An 11,204-nucleotide genomic window follows, 5' to 3' on the forward strand; every position below is an offset into this window, starting at 1 on the left:
TTGATATAGTTATTCTACTGTTCCCATGTATTAATATTTTTGATTAGTTTATTGATTCATCTCTCGGTGATACAGACCCTTTTTAAAGATATTCAAGGAGAGAGTGAGATTTTTAGAATGGGGAAGTTAATTTCCTCATGGTTATTGGCACAGTTATCTAGTTTTCAGGATTTAAGATGTTTGGGATTTCGGTAGCTGTCCAGAAACTTCCCCACAAAGAGAACAGGTTTTGGTGGCCTGATCAGGCCTACAGTATGTGCTCAAGATGGACCCAAACCCAACCAGCTTGTTAGCCAATTTGTTGTTGATTGGCTAATGAGCACCTATATGAAATTGAGTCTTTCCCTACAATACCTTGCTTTAAAACTTAGAAAAAGTAAAGAAATATGGAGGACATTTACTTCCCAACAATGCCCACTCGCCATCACCTTCTCTAGCCAAGAATTGGTAACTATAATTACACTTTGAATGTTGCGCGTGCGAGGCTAGGCCAACATGCCCTGAGGTCAATTCTAAAAGAGAACAGTCATCCATCTCCAGATGGCAGCCATCGAGAGCTGTACAACACTCTACAGTGCTACCCACACACCGCAAAAGATCCTGATTGGTTCCAAAATTAAGCTCGAGCTTCAGTACATGGAATTCATTAGCTAACAATCTTGTTCTTGATTATAGCGAGAGCAATTATGTCTGAAGTTAAAATTAAGAGCAAGTTAATTCTAATAATGCCAAGGTTGGATGGTTCGTCCTTTGATGGTTGGTATTTGTGGGGCATGTCAGGTTCTTAATCAGCTCCGGATAGGTGCAAGCAACCAACTATCAGGTTGGTTCTGGGGGAGCCACTTCTGGTGATGGCTTTTCTTGGGGAGATGGTTTGAAGCCAGGAGGTGGACAAACCGAGTGATTGAATTCATTATCACATGTGTTTATATATTACTAAGATTGAGAGTTAGGTTGATATCATTGTCGATGTCTTCCATCAGATTGATTGGATGTGCAGCAGCTTGTGCATCTCACAATTTTCTGATAATATGGATGTCTGTCTAGCAAGAAAACATCACAATTTCATATGCATTTTATGCCTGCAAGCTTGCTCTGTAATTCTTGATGGAAACAACCATATTAACATTATCTTGAGTAGAAGTTTGAGCCCCATAGGTCAAGTTATACTGTTGATATATGTGGGAAAAACTGAAAGAATGACATACAAAACAAATGCTGTCCCCACCTTAAAAACAGAAGCTTAGGTCCACATGATCCAGAGGCATCCCTACATGCCTGAAGGTTTTCCAAGTTTGCTGCTGATTGGAAATATAGACATAGAATCTTTAGACACGCCAATGTGTAATCTTCCGGTCCAATGATTTCTGATTTAATTATTAGAAACTTCTGTTCTCAATTGTGGCTCAATGATGCACAACCTTGGTCCTTGGCTACTACCATAATTCAATCAAACAAAAATCTTCAATAGAGTTTTTAGAGAAGAAAGATGAAAAAGTAGCTTTTCCATTAGAATAAAATTCTCATATTTTATGAAAAAAAATTCATTTAGGATATCAAAAAGTCTAATTACCATTGGCTGAAAATTAGGATAATTTTTTTTTCTAAAAATGCCTTTAAGCTTCTAGATAAAATAGAATAAGTTCTTTTCTTTTGTTAAAGATATAATAGATATTTTATACAATTTTTTTCAAAAAAGTAAATGTTTAACCAAATTTAAGCCACTTTAAAATATGTCACTTTTACATGGTCAGCTAAGTATGAGAAAACCGCTTTCTCATGTATTATATATCCATACATCAGTTTTTCAAAAAAAATATTTCAGTGAAGAATTTTTTTTTTTCTTCTGCGAACTAAACATGTTCTAAAGATTTAAAGGCAACATAGATTCACTAGTGAATTTGTTATGATTAATATTAGAGATAATAGATGCAATGTTTGTGAAAGTCAAAATAATGCATGACCATGCTTCTGGTTATCTTTCGCTCTTAGAGTCTCACTAACGTTGTTCATTTGGTATACAATTTGTTAATGAAAAAGTTTGCATGAACCCACTGTTGGCATGAACCTCTCACTTGGAAAACTGCTTCCACACCTGACGCTAATGAAGGGATGACACGTTTGATATGTTGGACACATGGCAGGGCTACATCCTATGTCATTAATGTATCCGTACAAGCCGGTCGTCACATTCCTTTTGGACCGAAGCATTGAAAGCAAGGGGCAGGTGCCATGATGAAGACTTCGCTACATTGAAGCCAATCAACATTCGGCCAATCCTTTTTCTTTCTTTTATCCTTGTCCGGTGGGTAAAACCATTGGAGGGTGGTATCTAATTATCTGGGATCTAAACCTGCCAATTTCCGGGTGCCTGGCTGAGAAGAAGTAACCCTTTTCCCTTCCGGGAAGAAAAATTTAACTGTAAGTTCGAATCATTCTAATCCCTAAGCATGGATTGAAATAAGGGCCGACAAAGCCTCAAAACGAAAAATTATATCCTACACGACATGCATCATACTGCCATATGTGCCGCCAATCATAGCTGCTTGCTCTTATAAGCTTCATTCATAAAGCGCTCGTCTTAAGACATTGTTATAAAAGTGAGCGGCTATGATTGGCAGTGTACATGCTATATAGAATATATTTTCTACCTTCAAACAATAGATAGTACGATAATATGGGAACCATTCATCTAAGAAGTTTGAAGTTGAGATAAACTCTATTTTGGCCTCCACGTTCTCACATTTGAGTAGTCCATGGTAATAACTCACCTGCTTACAAGGTACTTAAATTTGTGAGCGAATTTCTATATCTTACAAGTTTTCATATCTATAAAAATGACTATAAAGATCCTTCTCTTCTATCAGTTGACCATATTATTCTGTACCTATTTTTAGACTATTTAATTCATAAGTTTAACACAAAACACGCGTTGTCTACGAACTACTTACTTCAGTGTTTTAGAAAAGAAGAGGAGGCTATGCAAGATTTCTAGGAGCGGACGCTGCAAGAGGATTGCAAAGTAGAAGAGCTTATAAATTAGAGAAAATAGGAAGGTGATTGTTTCCTATTTTAATATCTATCTTCCAACCAAGCAGCCCAAACCATTCTTTTGATCATATATACATGACCTCCCTCTAAATCCAAAACGAAGAACGATCGTGAGATCTTATATAGAAGAGATGAAAAATGATCGCAAAGGACCACAAATCTCTAAAACTTTTATTGGACACAGGTGATGCAACCGGGCTGCTATGTTGTTCCCCTCTCAGTGGAGGAAAGTGAGCATCTACGATGCGGCGTAGGTTTTCTTCAAAGCAAGAACTCATGGTGGACTTCGAATTTGAAAACAACTGCATACAAGTAGTGGAGGAAATATATTGAAGCGGAAAACCACAATCTTGTTCTTGGATTTGCGTGCGTGTGCGAGATGAGAGTTGGAGTGGAGCACCGGCAGCATTTTGTCCGCCATGGAGGGTTAAAATTGTCGCGCACGTCAACTTGAGTCTTCCACGCATTGGTACAGAGTTTTGGTGCATTCGAAGTTGGCGGATCTTTGACACGTCTCTTGTTAGTGCCGAACTTAAAACCGCATAAAAAAGTATTACTTATGTAAGATCGTGTGTTGGATGCGAACTGTTTTTTTTTAATTTTGTTACCAATATATATATATATATATATATCTTTATCTTTCGGCGAATCACTCGCGGCCGTCGTCTCCTCCTTTTCCGTCTCCCCTCGCCTGCGCGCACGCGTCGCAAATCCCCACGCGTGCCCCCATAAACTCTGTACCAATCGGATACCGACATCGTTATCATTTAACGTCTTCCGACGGACCATGGAGGACGTTCAACGGAGTCCACGAGCTCCGTCGGCCGACACCGTCCCCATCCATATAAATCAGGACCGTTCAATCGCTGCACCCGTGACGGAAAGCTCCAGAATCCCAGGCCATATTTTTGAATCGGGTCCTGCACCCCCACGTGCCCCTTAAAAATAAAGCCAATCCATATAATTGAACCGCCGGGCCCCACATCACGGTGACATTCTCGTAATTTTGGCCAACAATGCCTGGGCAAAACGGTACTTTAGGCTGCCCCAGATCGGCGCATTTAAACTGCCCCCACCAAGTCCCGCACCGCGCACCCCAAGCTCCAAATCCCCCGTTCCGCCCCGAGAACCGAAAAATGGCCGCAAGAAAGCTTGCATTTTTCCTCCTCTCCCTCGCCGCCGCGACGGTGGCTCCGGCTTCCTGCGGCGGGAACTCGACGGAGTTCATCCGGACGTGCTGCGGGGCCACGCGGTACCCGCGGCTCTGCTTCAACTCCATGGCTGGCTACGCGAGCACGGTCCAGGGAAGCCCAGTGCAGGTGGCCCAGCTGGCCACCAACCTGACCCTCGACCGCATCGGCGGCGCCGCCCTCCAGGTGGCTGTGCTCCGGCGCGGGGCGTCGGGCCGGGAGGCCGCGGCGCTGTCGGACTGCTCGGAGGCGCTAGCAGACGCGGCGGACGAGGCGCGGCGGACGGCCGCGGAGCTGGCTGGGCTGGCGGCGGCAGTAGGGCCGGAGGTGACGTGGCGGGTATCGAACGCCCAGACATGGATGAGCGCCGCCCTGACGAACGAGGAGACCTGCACCGACGGCTTCGACGGGGTGGGGCCCTGCCCCATCAAGGCCGAGGTCTGCCGCCGGGTTGGCCGGGTCAAGCACTTCACCAGCAACGCCCTCGCCCTCGTCAATAACCTCGTCGCCACCCGCTAATCCCCTTCTGCTGAATTAGATCTGAATTAATGGATCCTAGTTAATTTGATCGTCTAAGTTAGTTTGTCATTCAGTTAGCCGAAGGGGTAAACTTTTGTTACACATGGTGATATACTTATGTATTAATTTATCTATGCACATATGTGTATATGTGTGTGTGGTCGTAGAAAGGGGATAAAGACAGTAGTTGTTTGTTGTGATCTTTTATGATGGTTAATTAATTTATAGTTGAAGTTGTGTGCGGAATGAAAAGTAGTTGGTTTCGGGTTTGAGATGTACACATATATTCTCTGGGATTGGAAGAATCCCATGAATGTGAACTATTGTGGACGTAGCTGGAGAGATGACAACCATGGATGCGTGAGAACATTTATTGTGTCTGTTGTTTTCTGCGCATGGAATAAAGTTTTCAGTTCTTATTCCCGGAAGTATCCCTCCACCGGAGGGCAAATTATATATCCTGCACCACAGTGCACCAACGTACATATAGATATGCACCATGCCAATCAGGCAGTCTCTTTCCTAGGCGCCAATCACCAAAATAAGTGCATGATAAATGGGACCTACATGGATGAGATAACCTGATATAATTGGGATAAGTAGAAAAATAAGTGCTAGCGGGTTGTTCCATGGTAAAACTTGCTACTGCAGATGTTACCCTCATGTCTAATCTCGGAAAAATATGGTATCCTACTTCATAGCCCTCAGTTTCCGAGTGGTCACCCCGACAGAGGGAGACACAGAGAGGGGACTCGATTGTTACATTACATCGCTGTCCATCGATCGATTGTTACTCTCTATTTTTCAGCATAGTTTATACCACATCCAAAATATGCCAAGTTCTAAGCACCATTAAATGGATGCATGGCTCTTAATTAAGATGGCAACCACTTAAAGAAGAGTAATGAAACGGTGCTCCATTAGTATCGCAAACACTTTTACGGGGCAAGATATATAGCACTGTTGTAGTGCCCAGAGATCGAATTGGTTTGATTCATGATGGGGTGGTGGAACCACAATGCGCACTTTACGCTTGTGCTGCTTTGGCATGGTAAAAATTCGAGCAGGCTTATAACTTATAAGCAGGTCGCGGTATATGGAGTTGTCCTCTGGAGAATGGATACGTTAGTCTTTTGGCACCTTTATTTTATTTTATTTGGAAACAATTGGAGTCCTCCTGCACCTAATTGCCTCAAGTTTGTGAACATCTAAAAGGAAGACGATTGGGGCAGGCAATTTGCTAGCTTACTCTAGGGAGTTTCCATAGAGTGTCTTCCACTTGATAAAACCATCGTCACTACTATATAATTTGCCAAGTGCTACCAATTACTATTATCGTAATACTAACAATAGTATGATTGCATGCATGATTGGAATGTTACTATTCCCCAAAACACAGAATGTTGGATGTTGTATCTCCTCCCACAGAGAGGATGCTAGTTTGTCACTCATAAAGTCCAAGTGAATGAAACGAGCAATGCGGAACGAGTTCATAAATTTTTATTCTTTGCAGCCCTAAATGACATGAGAGAAGTGAAAAGGAGTGCACACCTATTGGTTCCATTGGCTCTAGGAGGCAACGTGAAGCCATGAACTGAGACAAAACCATTTGGCTTTTCTTGCCATCAACTGCGCTAGACAACAAAAGAAGGTGTCATTTAATTATATATACGAGGTCGCGTATGTCGGCGGCAAGCTGCTGCACAACTGGACTTGCTGGCTCCGACCAGTCCGACCCCACTTTAAGGTCCGGCCAACTTAGCTCAGTTGGAGAAGCACGGGAATTAAGGCAAAATATTAATAAAGTTTATGAACGACGAAAACGATCCAAACCATATATACTTCAAGATAGCTGGCCTTCTAAAGTTATAACGGCGGCCATCATAATAGTTCCTAAGGTCCCTTCAGTTATTTAATGCATATCCAAGATTTGGGCTTGTGTTAGGTAAGCATGCATGTTAATGAATAATAATAGAGCTACAAGGGGGTTTTGGGCTAACCGATTTCATATCAGAATTGTGATTTTGGACTCGGACCCAACCCGTTATAAGCTGATCAGGTTGAGTTGGGTCAAGAGATATTTAGTCTATTCGTAAGATAGCATATAAATATAATGGGTTTTGCTAAATAATGCTTGACTGTCATTCGCTATAGTAGCATTTAAATTTGATGTTTCAACATCTCACACAATGAAAATAATGTCATGATCTACAAAGAGCAATCGTTTTGCTAAACAACACTGTCATCTCATGGTCGATACTGGCGTCTTTTGTTACAATGGCTAAACATTTGCCACGAATGCTTTCCCATACATTATGGTAACTTAGAGAGCACTGTTTAGAATAAGAGCGTTATGGGAACCCAGCCGGGCTAGCCATGAGACGTCCCTCGGCCGGGAAGCACGGCGGAATGTCGGAGGAGGGCATGGAAGTCACAGAGAACGAGCTTATTAGCTTAACTAAGTCTTGGGTTGCATGTGATGAGCATCTCGCTAGTTCCACGGCCTGGCTCGTCGTAGGCCATGCATGTACGAGTCGCGACAGAACCCTTCACATGCATGCGAGCATCAATTCTGTACACGTGAATGCGATACGTAAGCTAGTGCCGGCGAGAAGAATTTAAATAAGGAAATGGTGGTGGATGTCATGATTACGTTTAAGCTAGATCTTTTGACTACCCTTTCCATCAGCTTTTGCACCCATCGGATAACTCCAATACTATTTATCTTTGAGATGAATGGTTTTTCTTCATCACATCACCATGACGCACCATATTTCGTCATATTTCAGAAATATGAATGATGGAGAGATAAAACATGACTCCGCGCCGAGCCCTTTGCTCACACAGTCATGGCCGCCAGATTTTTACAGCCAGATGCTAGCCTACGTACGTCACCCTCCTCGTTATCCAGAAAGAAGCTAATAGGCTCAAATTTGTCTTTTACTTGGCTCCACGCCAAAAGTTACCAAGGCAAGCAACAAAACCAGCTAATATTACTCTTGGCAAGCAACAAATTGGCTGGCTGGTCAGATCCCAGCAGTATTACTCTCGATGCAGTTGCCATCACCCGATCCTCCACCAATAGCAGCAGAAATGGGCAGTCTTGAAGCAAGCTATCCTGACTTATAGGCCAACGGCATCGACATTAGGAATATCAAGACCCATTCCAAAATTAGAGAAGATTGAGACCTTCCTGTAGCTTTTCTTTTTAATTATTCTTCTTCAAACCTTCATGGATTGCAACTATCGCACTTCAGATCCGGACTATGTTCTGTCGCGCCCCAAATCTGGAGCATGACATGGTCGTGCTACTATAGGGTATTGCACACAATAATACGATGTCCACGATAACAATACTCTTTCATATAGCATGATAAAAATTTGTTCAATTTCATTTGCTAATTTACTATCTAAAATCCAAGATCAATGCCAAGCTCATCATTAGCTATATATTACTAAAACTCTTCTGCACATTGCCAAGCTTGTTAGTGCAAACTCCAAGTCTAGATCAATATTCGTCCCTACTAATCTTATTTGCCTACGGAGAAAAATAAAAACAGAGGTATATGAGCGATACAGCTCAGTAAGTAAACCTTTTACTACGTTACTAGATAAAGCATAAGTTTTTCATGCCAATACATCATTTATGAAAACTAAATGATATTCTAAAATAAACATTTCATAATATGATATAATAAAACAAGTCATAAAATTAATCATGCGTGCATAAATCATTCATATTATATAAATATAGCTTCAAATTTATTTTACAAATAAATAAATAAATTATTCTTCTGCCATTTAGTCATGTCATAGTTTAAAATATTGCTCAGAGATATTTAGTCATTTTATACCCATAATAGGGCCAATGTTCGTAATCGACATAGATTCATGTTCACATACCAACTTTATACCTGTTGGCAGGGCCAGTGTTCATATGGATGCTAGTATCGGGTGTCAATTTTCCTAATGCAAAAGATCATATATAGCTATCTAAGAGTCTTTCAAAAATTTATATCTTTTTCTTAAAATGTACACATAAATAGGTGAAAAATACTAAATGGCATAATCTAATTCATAAAAGAGCTATTTTTATCAAAACATTCATGAAATTATTTTTTCATGATAAAGCATGATTTTTATAACATATATAATGATTCATAATTTTAAGAGAAGTATGATATTTCTACAAACAGATTTTATGCATAGAAGACATGATCATAAAGAGTACAAGTTCGAAAACTAGTAAACTGTATAAAATTTACTTACCTCTTCCACCTTAAACCATCAAATTTCACTAGACGATTCAATTAACCCTATTAATAATATTAAAAGTGTAATTAATTTTCATTCGAAATAAATAAGAAAAGAGACTGTTGGTTGGGCGATAATATTGGTCTAGTAGATAGCTTGAGCACCAGGGCAGAACTCGGCCCTTTACAGGGTCCATTCGCGTTTGCATGTCAACAGGACCCAATCCTAGGGTCCTTGGACATTCTAGAGAGCTAAAGTGGAGAGAGAAGAGAAAAGGTATAGAAAAAAAGAGGAGAGAGAAGATAGAGAGAAATTAGAGAGAGGAGAGAGAAGGTAGAGAGAGAACAAGAGAGAGAAAGAGAGAGATGATTCTCTCTCCTCCTCTTCTTCTTTCTTTCTTGTTTCTTTCTTCCTCCTAGGCAAAACAGAAGAGGGAGAGAGGACGGCTGGTGGCTGTGCTCGGGTGATCCGGCGAGGTGGCGGTGGTGACGGCCGGTAGCGGTGGCCAGCCGGCGAGGAAAACCAAGGAAAAGGTCCGAAACAGGGGAATCGGACTATCCTTGACCTCCGGCCGTTGGCCGCTCACCGACGCCACGGCTCTGTCGTGGAAGAGAGCAGGGAGACCGTGGCCTCTACCGGAGGTCCGGCGCCCAGAGGCGGCAGCTCCGGTGGCCGGAAAGAGGAAGAGAAACTCGGCCAAAACAGAGGTAAAAACAGGGTCCTCTTGCTGATCGATTTCCGGCCGAGAAAATCTTGGTAGTGGGAAGAATAATATGGCACAGGAAGGGAGTCCAAAGCATTACCTCGGCTCCGGTGGCGTCCGACGGCCCTGATTTTCGGCGGGCACAAGTTTGAGCAGCCGTGAGCTCTACCGGAGCAAAGGGAGAGAAGAGGCAAGGAGAACGAGGGAGATGGAGGAGGAAGAAGGAAAAAGGAAGGAGGAAAGGGCTGTGGGAGCTCGGTAGTCGGAGGGTTTTTTATAACCCCCTCCGGAGTGAACCTGGCGGCCGAACGGCCGTAACGCCTTACCGGCCGCACCGGCCGGCCGTTGGGCGATTGCAACCGCAACTCCCCGGCCGGCTTCCGTTTGGCCGTTTCGGACAGGCATTGTGATCCCCTGTTCTCCCTTCTTCTTCGTTTTTTTTATAGCCTCTGAATGAAAGCCGACTAGGCTTGCCGACTTTGGTCGAGCTCAGGCCCAGTTGGCCTGACTCACAGCAACATTTTCCAAAGAAGGAGATCTTTCGACTTAGAAGACACTTGTGTTAGCAATATATCTCCTAACTAAATAAATAAATCTATAAATTCAATTAATAAAAAAAAAATCTTAAAGGAAATAATATACATGCATATCATTCGGCATCCAAATAATTCTATTTTAATACAAAATAAATCTATTCTAGCACAAAGTAAATCTATGCATTTAATAAGTTTATATCATAGAATTTCAAATCCTACCAATCTACTAATATTAAATTAAAAATAAAGGTAGAAGAAAGTAGCCTGATTGAAAGCAGGTCGAAGCGCGTAGACGCTGTCCCAAAGAAGTATTTGCCCCCACGTACGGGTCACCCGGCAATCCTTCTCGGAGATACGACGACCCTACAACCTCTTCTTCGGCACGTCTCGGAAGAAGTCAAAGCGAACCCGATCGAACTTGCAGATCCAGCAAAGAACGGAATAAAAAGAACTAAATAAACTGAATAAAAATGTAAAAATAAAATTTGGAAGTAGCTAAGAGGGAGAAGAATTTTTTCAGAATTTTTTTACTATTTTTTTGAAATTTTTCGTGCTTACAAAGAGATGAAATCAAGGGGTTTAAATAGGGGTTTTTACAGGGGCCGTTTGGTCATTTGCGGACGCGTTTTCAAACGCGTCCGTTTTCAAATGCGTAACGCCCGCTGGGCGTTACCTTTTTCTCAAACGCGCACGCGGCCCGAGATTTTGGCCGCGTGCGCATTTAAGTTTTTTTTTTTCAACAATCCCCCACAAAAAAAAACTTAAATAATTTTAAAATCAAAATAAAATGCTGGATATCTTATATTATGTAATAGGTGTAGGTACCTTTCGGTTTGAACCTTCACTTAGTGACAATTGATTACATCTGTGGAGCCAAGGTGGTCTTAACCTTGAACCTCGGTCCATGGCTCAGATTAAATCAACAACACACATAATATAGCCCGATCTGGG

At 42.0% G+C, this 11,204-nt stretch overlaps 1 long non-coding RNA gene and 1 pseudogene across 1 annotated transcript; one reads left to right on the forward strand and one right to left on the reverse strand.

Annotated features, from left to right (window-relative positions):
* Positions 1 to 4,136: 4,136 nt before the first annotated feature.
* Positions 4,137 to 5,038, forward strand: LOC103716316 (21 kDa protein pseudogene; annotated as a pseudogene).
* Positions 5,039 to 6,881: 1,843 nt separating this feature from the next.
* Positions 6,882 to 10,169, reverse strand: LOC148700488 (uncharacterized). The gene is made up of 3 exons (XR_015972265.2): positions 9,818 to 10,169; positions 9,030 to 9,076; positions 6,882 to 8,298 (listed from the first exon to the last, which is right to left on the reverse strand). It is a non-coding gene; the product is annotated as an uncharacterized LOC148700488 (long non-coding RNA).
* Between the last annotated feature and the right edge of the window lie 1,035 nt (positions 10,170 to 11,204).

This window comes from Phoenix dactylifera, chromosome 12, assembly GCF_051530095.1.
Source record: "Phoenix dactylifera cultivar Ajwa chromosome 12, Ajwa_hap1_PhDact_Kaust_v1.1, whole genome shotgun sequence".
Classification (NCBI taxonomy): domain Eukaryota; kingdom Viridiplantae; phylum Streptophyta; class Magnoliopsida; order Arecales; family Arecaceae; genus Phoenix; species Phoenix dactylifera.